Genomic DNA, 11530 nt, shown 5'->3' with positions numbered 1-11530 from the left:
CATCAAGTCCAAAGGGGGAGATTGTTGGCATTATGATACGTGTTGTACATTATGGAAACCCACTTGTAGCAGAACAACTCACTTGTATATGGTAACTAAATGAATATACATAACTAGATGAATCTACAGGAGAGATATCAGATGTGATAGAATGCAAGGCAGTTGTGTTTACAGATGTGACAAAATGCAGAGCAGTTCAAAGGAATCAATTTAGAAGTAATGTACAATGGAAAATCACATTATGACAGGTCTATTGAGAGGGAACAAAGTAATGGTACAAAAGAATAGGATGAAGGAATAAAGGACTACATATCAGAATCAAGAAGTTGAAGAAAATGGACATTTTCAAGTATGTTAATTTGTATACATGGGTTCACTATAAATAAAGACAGTATACATATACACGCACTTTCATAGAAGAAAAAGCACATATGGGATGAAAAATTAAGGAAATTAAGGTGAAAGAATACCAAGGGTCAATACCATGGTATTAGCCAACAATATTGAATGAGTAACAGTTATTTGATCTCGTCTAAGAATACCACAGACTCTAAGTGTTGTTTTGATATGAGGTATTGAGAAAGGCTAAAACTATATAAGGAGGAGAAGATCAAAGGGCTAGGTGCAGAAGTAATGAATACATTATGAAGTGTTAGATCAAAATAATATATGCATGTTATGGGTCCCTGATCCTTTTCTTGATCTGAACTAAGTATGCACCTGAGTGTTTGATGATGGATGAGATCTAATGATGGATCATGTTCATAATGACTTATAATTATGTGATCCGATAATGGATAGGCTATATATGATTGCTAACACACATTTTATCCTTTATATGTGATGATCTGGGTCTTTCTGAAGTCTGGAATTGCAGCGAAGTCATAAGTAAGTATTTGTAGATCTATACGTTGGTTCACTTTGGTGAAGGTGCGTATACACGTTGGTTCAACTCCTCCAAGTAGCGTACGAAAAAGAAAAGCTTGATGTTTAGAGATGACTGATCTATCATATTAGTGCTGCTGTTTGATTGTTGTTTATCAATGAAGTATTCTTAAATATGAAAGTAAAATTGAATGCATAAAGAGTTTGTCTCTAATTGATTAACTGATTGAGTAAGAAGGGTGATCCTTGCTTCTATTTGTTTATAACTCTATAAATTGATAGTAGATATTCAGAATTTCACTGATTGGTATACTTTGTGGTTCATGGGTTTTTTGATTCAATATATTTAGAGGTATATGCAAGTTGGGCTAAGGGAAGTTGTGTATACACGCAGGTTTACTTCATTGAAGGATCGTATACATTCTGACACATGATTTTTGAGGTTACAGTTGGTTTTGGTTGTTGATGCAGTGTTTTGGGTTCAGATTTGTGTACCGGTTAAAGTGATCTGTTTGTTCCAGTTGATTGGTTGAATTTGATTAAGTTTGAATGAATGGTTGATTTAGTTGTGTCAGAGGTTCAGTATTTAGTCATTTATTAATTCAGTATGTCATAGGTTCAGTGATTGTTTGATTTAGTGATTGATTGATTCAGTTATGGTTGATTCAGAGGTTGATTATTAGGTTTTAGTTATGACAGGGATTAATCATTTAGTTTCATTGATTGATTGATGCAGATGTATTTGATGGATGTGTTATAGTGGTGATTGATTTTGAGCTTCAATGTTACTAATGGGTCCAGTGTGAAAATTTGATGAAACGTGGGCTACATATTATGTTGTTGTGTACTAGGAGTATCCAGTGTGAAAATTTATGAAACATGGTCGCTGGAGGATATTGAGGGTTGGACCCTTCACTGAGGAAGTAGAAGCTTCCTTCCAGTAGTGGCTGGTGATTTTATCAGGGGGTTGGAGCTCCCTTCTAGTAGTAGCTCAAGAATGAGTGAAGGTTGTAGCCTTCAGTAGACCAAAGCCTACTTTCTAGTAAACATATCAGCTAGTACAATAACTAGGGGGTTGTAGTTCCCTTCCAGTGGAAGATGGAGAATGGGAAAATGTTGTAGCCTTCTGCGGGTGGGTGCCTACATACTATTATGAGTCTTCACTAGTACAAGATTGTAAACATATTTTCTTATTATTGAAAGAAGACAAAGATGACAACAACAGGTGGTTTTCACCCACCTTGGGTTTCCACCTTAAATCTTGGTGTTCATGTGTGTTGCTTATGTGTGATGGTTTATTATGTTATTGCTGCACATGGTTACTGTTTAATGTTTAATAAAGAATAACATATGATGAATTAACTGAATCACAAGTTCACTAGATATATGATGGTTTCCTTAATAATATTTGTGTGCACATGCGAGTTCACTTCGCTAAAGTAGCGTATATAAAACGTTATTGATTTGTAAATACTGATTCACCCCCCCTCTCAGTATTATTTCTAGCAACTATTATGTAATTGATTTTGAGAAACGTAAGGTGATGGTCAAAAGAACGGATCAAATCCTTGGGACAATATATGAGGAATCTCTCCCTATTATGAAGACTTCCTTGTTGATGGGAAAGCAATATCATTTTTGTACCCATTGTAGTATGAATGGGAAATCATATTCAAAAGTGTTGATAACTTCATCCAGAACTTCATCCCAAGAAGGACAAAAAGCTCATGTGATCCCTTGCAAGGAAAACAACAGGTGGAAAAATAGAAATTGATGTAGTTCCTAAAAATTCTTCGAAGCAGAAAGGTGCATAAAGAGAATCCATAAGCCTGGGATGGGAAAAAAATGGGTAGACTATTTTGTACTGTTTGTTTTCTCTATAAAATTGTAAATACTTGTTGTATGTTCCTATTTGGGTACTTTGTAAAGTGCAATCATGTACAATTACTTATCTACAATATGTGCGTTTGTTTTCCATGTTATGTCCAGTTGGTTTAGTAATGATTCCACTTGTTTAGGGACTTTTAGAATGAGCATTTGTATTTCATCTGGTATGTCTACAATTATGCCAAGCATTCACTTATAGAAGTGTTTTGATATGAAGCTTTTTTGTTAATTTGATCTTTGATAAAGATTGTGTTGAAGATAAACTTAGTAATGCAAACAAAGCATGCCATTGAAAAAAATGAAACTATTGCATCTAAGAGTAGAAATGCAACTTGAGGAGAGAAATAAAAAGTATAAAACAATGCATGGCAAGCATTGAGTTGCTTATGGTTTCCAGGTGGAAAATTAATTTTGGTTTAAACAAAGAGAGACTTCAAGGTGAATTTTGTTTGAACGAAAGAAACATGGTTCTGGAGATAATGTTCAGATTCCATTGATCGAATTTTTGTTCCTTCATGTTTAAAATAATTGCAGCAAGTCACAATTCTTGCCAAGAAGACAAGGACTTCACGCTGAGGCAAAGTGGAGTACCTTGATTGGAGCTCTAAGGCACTAATTAAAACAACACAAGAAGGATTGAGATTGAGAAATTTATTGAGATTTTTCCTTTGAAGATAGACTTTTGGAGGTTCAAAAGTTCTTAGTTGGGAGGTATGATCCAAAGATTAAAAATAGGCTCAAAATAAAAAGTGCTCAAAATCTCTCGAAATTGGTGGCAAGACTAGTGTTCTTCGTTCGGATTTAAACAACACTTGAATCACCTCAATTCAATGCCATATGAAGTTATGGAATTTTGAAGTTTTTGACCAACAACTAGAAAGTCAACAGTAGGGTTGACTGAGCTACTGACTAGGTAGTCTATACAACTGACTATGCAGGGTGTGATTAGTAGTAAACCAATCAAGTTTTGACATGTGGCATCATGGTATGGATGCAAGTAGTTCATTTTGGTTGGTTTTATATTTTTGGGGTGGCCCAATCAGAGGCTACCATGTGGCTCAATGAGAGAGTGCCATGTGGTGCCCTGTGGTTGGAAAAAAAATTGTAACAAGCTCAAGGGCCTTGGTAGGGTTCAGCTCTTAGACCTTCGGTAGACCAACCTCTGACCTTACTGTCACACTATCACACAAGTTACTAACCTTACAAGTCGTCAGTTATATTTATTTTCATATCTTTTGGTGATTGGGAGGATGGGTTAGGTAGTTAGCCCCAACCCCATGTCACCATGTTTATCCACATGATCACGCAAACATGATACGATGGAGAAGGCAGGGCACTTTGCCTTAGCCCTAGTCACCTAGCTCGTCATATGATCCACGAAAGAAGCGGAGAGGGGTGGAGGTGGTTGACCCCTAGCTCTAGGCATGTGATACCACATAGAATCATAGCAGAGGCTATGGAAGAGGGAATGGTTGTTTAAGCCTATTCCTCACATCTCGGTAACGACATATGACCATGACCCTAGGTGAGCAGATCCAAAACCGGCAGGGACAAGCAGTTGGCCCCAACCCATGACCATATGGGCAACACATGACATTACCCTGACAGAGGGGGAGCTAAGCCTATGGGGGTGGGAAGTTGGCCCTTGCCCCTGGCCTTATAGCCACAACGTGACCCTGATCCAGTGTATAAGGGTTATTGGAAACATTAATGAAGCAACAATTGTGGTGGGAATCACGCCAGTCTTGAGCACAATTGTCGCTTGACAGATTGTGTAAAGGGTGAAATCATCATTCAATTAGTAGTTTTTGTTAATTTGTAGGAGATATAACGGAGCTTGGCTTAAAGAAACATATCTAGATCAGTTTTTAACCTTTTTGAGCTGAAGAGGAGCCTAGATAGGAGTTTTTGAGTGTCTCGGACACAATGGTAGCCTTAATTTTCTAAATTGAACACTTTATGATGGAATTTTTACAGAAGAAAGTCTTTTAGTGATAGAGGTAGAGACAAATTTGCAGCAACATGGAGGCATATTTAAACATGGAGAGTGCCTAGTTATAGGTTTTTCAATCTTCTAGTTTCATCTGTAACATTTTTTACTTCTGTAGAGAAGCTCTTTCTAGCCCTCTCTCAATGTGTTAAGGAGAGAAGCCCTTTTTAACTCTTCATTGTGAAGGAGTTACAAGTTTATGCTTTTGATTTCATATGGAGTACGAGGACCTATTGTGTTAGAGTCCTTTTTATGTTGACAAATTTATGACTTTCTTTAGGGAGTCATCCCTCTGAGTGAGAATACTTTGTAGGAGAATGTTTATTTGTAGGAGAAATAAGTCATTATATTGTCAACATGTTGTGATGTACTCATTTCCTAAAATCAATATAACAGGCCTATTTATTGGAGTAGGCCCAAACACGTAGCCTAGGAGGCGTCGAGGAGTTATCCCTAACCCCAAGTCATCATGTATAACCACATGACCACACAAATGTGCTACGATGGAGAAGGCAGGGCACTTGGCCTTAGCCCTAGTCACCTGGCTCATCATATGATCCATGAGAGAAGCAGAGAAGGGTGGAGGTGGATGACCCCTGGCTTTGGGGCATGTGAAACCACATAGAACCATGGCAGAGGATATCGAAGAGGGCATGGGTGGTTAATCCTAGGCCCCACATATCGGTAACAACATATGACCATGACCCTAGGCAAACGGAGCCAAAGCTGACAGGGACAGGCAGTTGGCCCTGACCCGTGGCTGTATGGCCAGCACATGATCTTATCATGATAGACCGGGAGGTTAGCCAATTGGGCAGGAAGTTGGCCCTGGTCCTTGGTCATATTGTCACAATGTGACCCTAATCCAGTGCATAACGGTTATTGAAAAAAATAATGAAGCAATAAATTTTACCTTTTATTGTGAGAATTGCATCGGTCCTGAGCACAATTGTTGCTTGACAAACCGTGTAAAGGGTGAAATCATCGTGCAATTAGCAATTTTTGTCAATCTTTAGGATAGATAACTGAACTTGGCTTGGAGGAACATATCTAAATCATTTTTTAACCTTTTTGAGCTCAAGAAGAGCCTAGATAGGAGTTTTTGAGTGTCCTGAACTCAACGGTAGCCTCAATTTTTTAAATTGAGCACTTTATGATGGCATTTTTGTAGAATAAAGTCTTTTAGCTGTAGAGGTGGAGACAAATTTGAAGCAGTATGGAGGCATATTTGAACATGGAGAGTGCCTAGTTAGAGGCTTTTAATTCTTTTAGTTTCATCTGCAACAATTTTTACTTATGCAGAGAACCTCCTTTTAGTCCTTTCTCAATATGTTAAGGAGAGAAGCCCTTTTTAACTCTTCATTGTGAAAGAGTTGCATGTTTATGCTTTTGATTTCATATGGAGTACAAGGACCTATTGTGTTAGAGTCCTTTTATGTTGACATTTTTATGACTTGTTATAGGGAGTCATCTTTTTGAGTGAGAATGCAGTGAGAATGCTATGTAGGATAATGTTTCTTTGTAGGAGAAATAATTCATTATATTGTCAACACATTGTGATGTACTCATTTGTTGAAACCAGTATAGTAGGCCTAGTTATTGGAGCAGGCCCAGAGATGTAGCCCAGGAGGGCTCGAGCAATTAGCCCTGACCCCATGTCACTGTGTATACCCACACGACCACATAAATGCACTACAACAGAGAAGGCAGGGCACTTGGACTTAGCCCTAGTCACCTGTCTCATCATATGATCCATGAAAGAAGTAGAGAGGGGTGGAGGCACTACAATGGAGAAGGCAGGGCACTTGGCCTTAGCCCTAGTCAACTGCCTCATCATATGATCCATGAAAGAAGCCGAGTGGGGTAGAGGCAGCTGACCCCTGGATCTAGGGAATGTGATACCACATCAAACTGTGGCAGAGGCTATGGAATATGATATGGGTAGTTAAGCCTAGCCCTCACATATCGGTAACGACATATGACCATGACCCTAGGAGAGTGGAGCCAAAGTCGGTGGGGACGGGAAGTTGGCCCTGACCCCTGGCCATATGGCCAACAAATGACCTTATCCTGACGGAGCAAGAGCTAAGCCGATGGGGGTGGGAAGTTGGCCCTGACCCCTCGCCATATGGCCACAACATGACCTTGATCCAACACATAAAGGTTATTGGAAAAATTAATGAAGCAATAAATTTCACCTTTTGTGATGGGAATCACGTCAGTCGTGGGCACAATTATCACTCGACAGACTGTGTAAAGGGTGAAATCATCATGCTAGGCTTCGAGATACATATCTAGATCATTTTTTAACCTTTTTGAGCTCAAGAAGGGCCTAGACAAAAGTCTTTATTTTACCTTTTATTGTGGGAATTGCGTCGGTCCTAAGCACAATTGTTTCTTGACAAGCTATGTAAAGGGTGAAATCATCGTGCAATTAGCAATTTTTTTCAACTTGTAGGATAAATACTAAACTTGGCTTGGAGGAACATATCTAAATCATTTTTTAACCTTTTTGAGCTCAAGAAGAGCCTAGATAGGAGTTTTTGAGTGTCCCAAACTCAATGGCAGCCTCAATTTTCTAAATTGAGCACTTTATGATGGAATTTTCAAAAAAGAAAGTATTTAGTGATGAAGGCGGAGACAAATTTGAAGTAGTATGGAGGCATATTTGAACATGGAGAGTGCCTAGTTAGAGGTTTTTCCGTCTTCTAGTTTCATCTGCAACAATTTTTACTTTCGTAGAGAAGCCCTTTTTAGTCTTTTATCAATGTTTAAGGAAAGAAGCTCATTTTAACTCTTCATTGTGAAGGAATTGCATGTTTATGCTTTTGATTTCATATGGAATACAAGGACCTATTGTGTTAGAGTCCTTTTTATGTTGACATTTTTATGACCTAGTTTCTTCTCTTTATGTTTATCATATTGAGTTGCATAAGAATTTGTTTCTCTTTTATGTTCGTGTGAAAACTTAACTCACTATCTTCAAGAAGTTGTGAAATGTATTTACCTTTAAACAACCCCTTTTGTTAACTTGCAAAGTGTCAATGTTTTTTATAGAAAGAGCTTTCCTCCATTTATAGATCAATATATAATGTTATTTTTAGTCTGCAATGTAATATGTTTAAAATGGAGAATATAGTTACAATGGATCATAGAGTGTTAAATATCTTCATAAATATATATTTATATATTTACAATGGGGAATAGGGTGTTAAAGAAAATTGTGCATTAATTGAAAATTTTTCCATTATTATCAATTATTTGTTTACTAAATTTTTTATTAACATAGTTTACGGGGTTTAGGTTTGACTTTGAATGAGTGCACTATGAGTCATCTTAAATGGCTTGTTGGTGTTAATGTATAAAAAAAAAGATTTATGAAATAATTTATTTCATGGGAATCATTGAATTCTTTTACTAACAATCATACAAATCAAATAATCCATAAATAAAAGTAAACATCAATCCATAATAGACACTTATAACCCCATAATACATTTTATATTTAAAATAAAAAATCAAAATTACAAATATGTGAAAAAGCACCACAGATGTGATAAGATGTGATAGGACATGAAAAGGAATTCCAAAAGTAATCTGCTCTGTAGGGGATTCCAACGCGTTTAGAGATGGTGAGCATCGTGTTATTGGATTTCATGGATTATTCACGTCCCCATCATGATTTCTCTTGTATTGTTTAGTATGACTTTCATGTTGATGGACACCTTCACGACCATGAGCAGGCGGAGCACGCATGTTTTGATTGCCAGGAGGAACTTGTTGCACTTGTTGATTTGGCCTCTGTACTTGCGTATTCGCATTCTGACTCTGATTAGGAGGTAATGTTCTGCCACTATGTTCAGTTCTTCGCCATATGTAACTGTTACGGTTGATGGAAGAATTTCCTCTCACTTGCATCCCTGGGAAGGAATTGAGTTGAACGGGTCTAAAACCTTGCGCAGGATTTGGATTACCCTGGAATGGTCCGGTTTGGTTGAGTTGAACGGGTCTAAAACCTTGTGCAGGATTGGGATAACCCTGGAATGGTCCGGTTTGGTTATATACTGGCAAGGTGTTGGGAACCACAGACGATGCTGCTCCATGATTCACATGTGGGACGAATTGCGTCACGGGAACGCGTTTTGCACGATGTCTGTTATAAAAGTCGTACGCAGGATCGCCATTAGTGGGACAATCCTTAATATAGTGGTCATCTGTGAACAAAAGCACACATATATCAGAATTCAGAGTTTATTTATTGTATAACTGGTAGAGTTATATAAATTGGGATAAACAGTGGTTAATTACTGTATAAAGTATATAAACTAAATGATAAATGGTTTGGTGGTTGATCGCTATATAAATAAATGATAGATGGTGGTGGTTAGTTATTATTAGGTAGAGAATTAGAATTTGTATTAGGGCTATATAAAATAAATGATAAATGGTGGTGGTTAGTTATTATTAGGCAGAGAAATAAAATTTGTATTAGGGCTATATAAAATAAATGATAAATGGTTAGTTATTAGTAGGTAGAGAATTAGGATTTATATCAGGGCTATATAAAATAAATGATAAATGGTGGTGGTTAGTTATTATTAGGCAGAGAATTAGGATTTTTATTAGGGAAAGAGGGGAGTAAATGGTGGTTAGCTATATATAAAATAAATGATAAATGGTGGTGGTTAGTTATTATTAAGTAGAGAATTAGAATTTGTTTTAGGGAAAGAGAGGAGTAAAGTTAAATAATTGACTTAGATTTATATTTTTCAGATTTAGAAATATTCAATCCAAGAAATTTACAATTCAATTAAGTTCATGAAAAAATAGAAATAGAAAATAATTTGGTAACTTTTAATTTCATCCCAATTAAATTCTAAAGAAAAATATTTTGGTAGACTTTGATTTCATCCCTATATATTTTAAAGAATAGAAATTAAAAAAAAAACCCTATTTTCGAAATAGACTGCTTGGTTAACTTCATATCACTCCATAAAAAATCGTTAGCTGCTGTCTGCACTAAACTGACTAGCCATTTGGTAGAGATAGCAAACCTGGTTTGAGGCAGCGGTGACACACATAGCCCGGATATGGCTTGGGACGAATAAAACCCATCTGTGCGCTGCCTGTAAAAGTATTACGTCATTAGGGGGATTCACACGTTAAATATTTTGGAATGGATTTAAATTATATTGGGTGAATGAATGGAGGTCCTTCCTAAATATAAGTACCTGCTGATACGCTTGTGCCGGTCTGATGTGCAGTTCCACTTTGTTGTTTAGTCTCTTCAGACTTCCTACCTGACTGAACAGAGGCAACTTGAACAGTATTAGCAGGCGCTACAACAGTGGCTGTGGATGGAGGCTTAACGCTACTTTGCGCATCGGCCTTTACTTCTGGACTGCTTGGTAATGTGGGGATGCCTTTGATGGCCCTCTCAAACGCTTCTCTGCAAAAGCATGGGGTGGGAACTTCAAGTCAAATTATTTAGGTTAAATTTTCAATCAATATGTAATCCAGTTAACATCTTTAATTTAATGATGTGAGTTAGCTAATATCAATTAATTAAACATGGCAGTATGAATTGTTGTTGGATTGGAATGATTGAATTATGTATAGATGTGTGTTTATATATATATATTAATTAAAAATAAAGCAATTTTAATATAAGTTGCATTTAAAATTTAAGAAAAAAAATCAAAAACGTAAAATAAAAAATTTATGTCAAATAATTAAAATCTTAAGTAATTTGGGTTATAAATTTGTGGTAAAGTGTAATCTATTTAATAGATTAGGTCAAAGTTTTTAATAAGCCAAATTTATTAATGTATTTAAAATTACATTTTGTGTAAAAATATATGTAGTTTTAGAACATATGTATGGGTTTTTGATGAAAAAATAATTTTATGTATTAGTTGAATTAATTATTAATTTTATTTAAAATAATAAATTGATTGTAATGTGTTTAGTAGAGTTGAGGTTTTTGTGATCCATATCAAGTTTACAAAAGATTTTTTGGCCAAGATCACATGAAAGATCCTATGTTGTAATATGTTTATTAGATATAGAATATAGAATATAGAATAAATAGTGATAGGTTATATTTTTAAGTCACTCTATGAAGAACCATATTAGTTGATTTTGAAAATGAATTACATTAGATAATTTTTAAATGATTTGATTAATCCTAAAAATACTATTATTCACAATATAAATTACAAAAATCTAAAACCTAATACCATTCTATGATGTGAAAATTCACTATTGAAAATTCAACGGACAAAAATCCAGTAATATTAAAAATAATGTGACCAAACTAAATGCTACCCAGAAAATTATCTTTAAAAATTATCTAAATCAAGATAATACATTTATAAAAAATGATCTAAATTACGAATTCCAAAAACATTATGATAAAAAGTTTAAATTCAAGTGCAAGTATGTTTTATTAATAAAACATAAGACTTCAGAAACGAAAAAAATGAAGAATTTGCTGCCACTGATTCATTTATTTTAGTATATCAAATCATCGAATAGATAAAACCAGCTTTCATTAAGAGATAAATAAAGCATGCTCTGAATTCGTTTCGATCACGTACTCATCTGGTTGGCTGACAAAAGTCCTTTTCAGGGGAACTATCCTTTCTCTTTCCCAAGTGTTAAATTTGTAGTTGTCAAATGCAGGATCGCCATTCGTTGGACAATCATAAATGTAATGTTGTTCTGTTGCAAGAGAAAAATAGAGGTTTTAGGTACATGATTATATGG

This window comes from Pinus tabuliformis, chromosome 8 (assembly GCF_031772625.1).
Source record: "Pinus tabuliformis cultivar Carrire ecotype Pingquan chromosome 8, CPIR1, whole genome shotgun sequence".
NCBI lineage: Eukaryota > Viridiplantae > Streptophyta > Pinopsida > Pinales > Pinaceae > Pinus > Pinus tabuliformis.
This window is presented reverse-complemented; position numbering follows the sequence as displayed.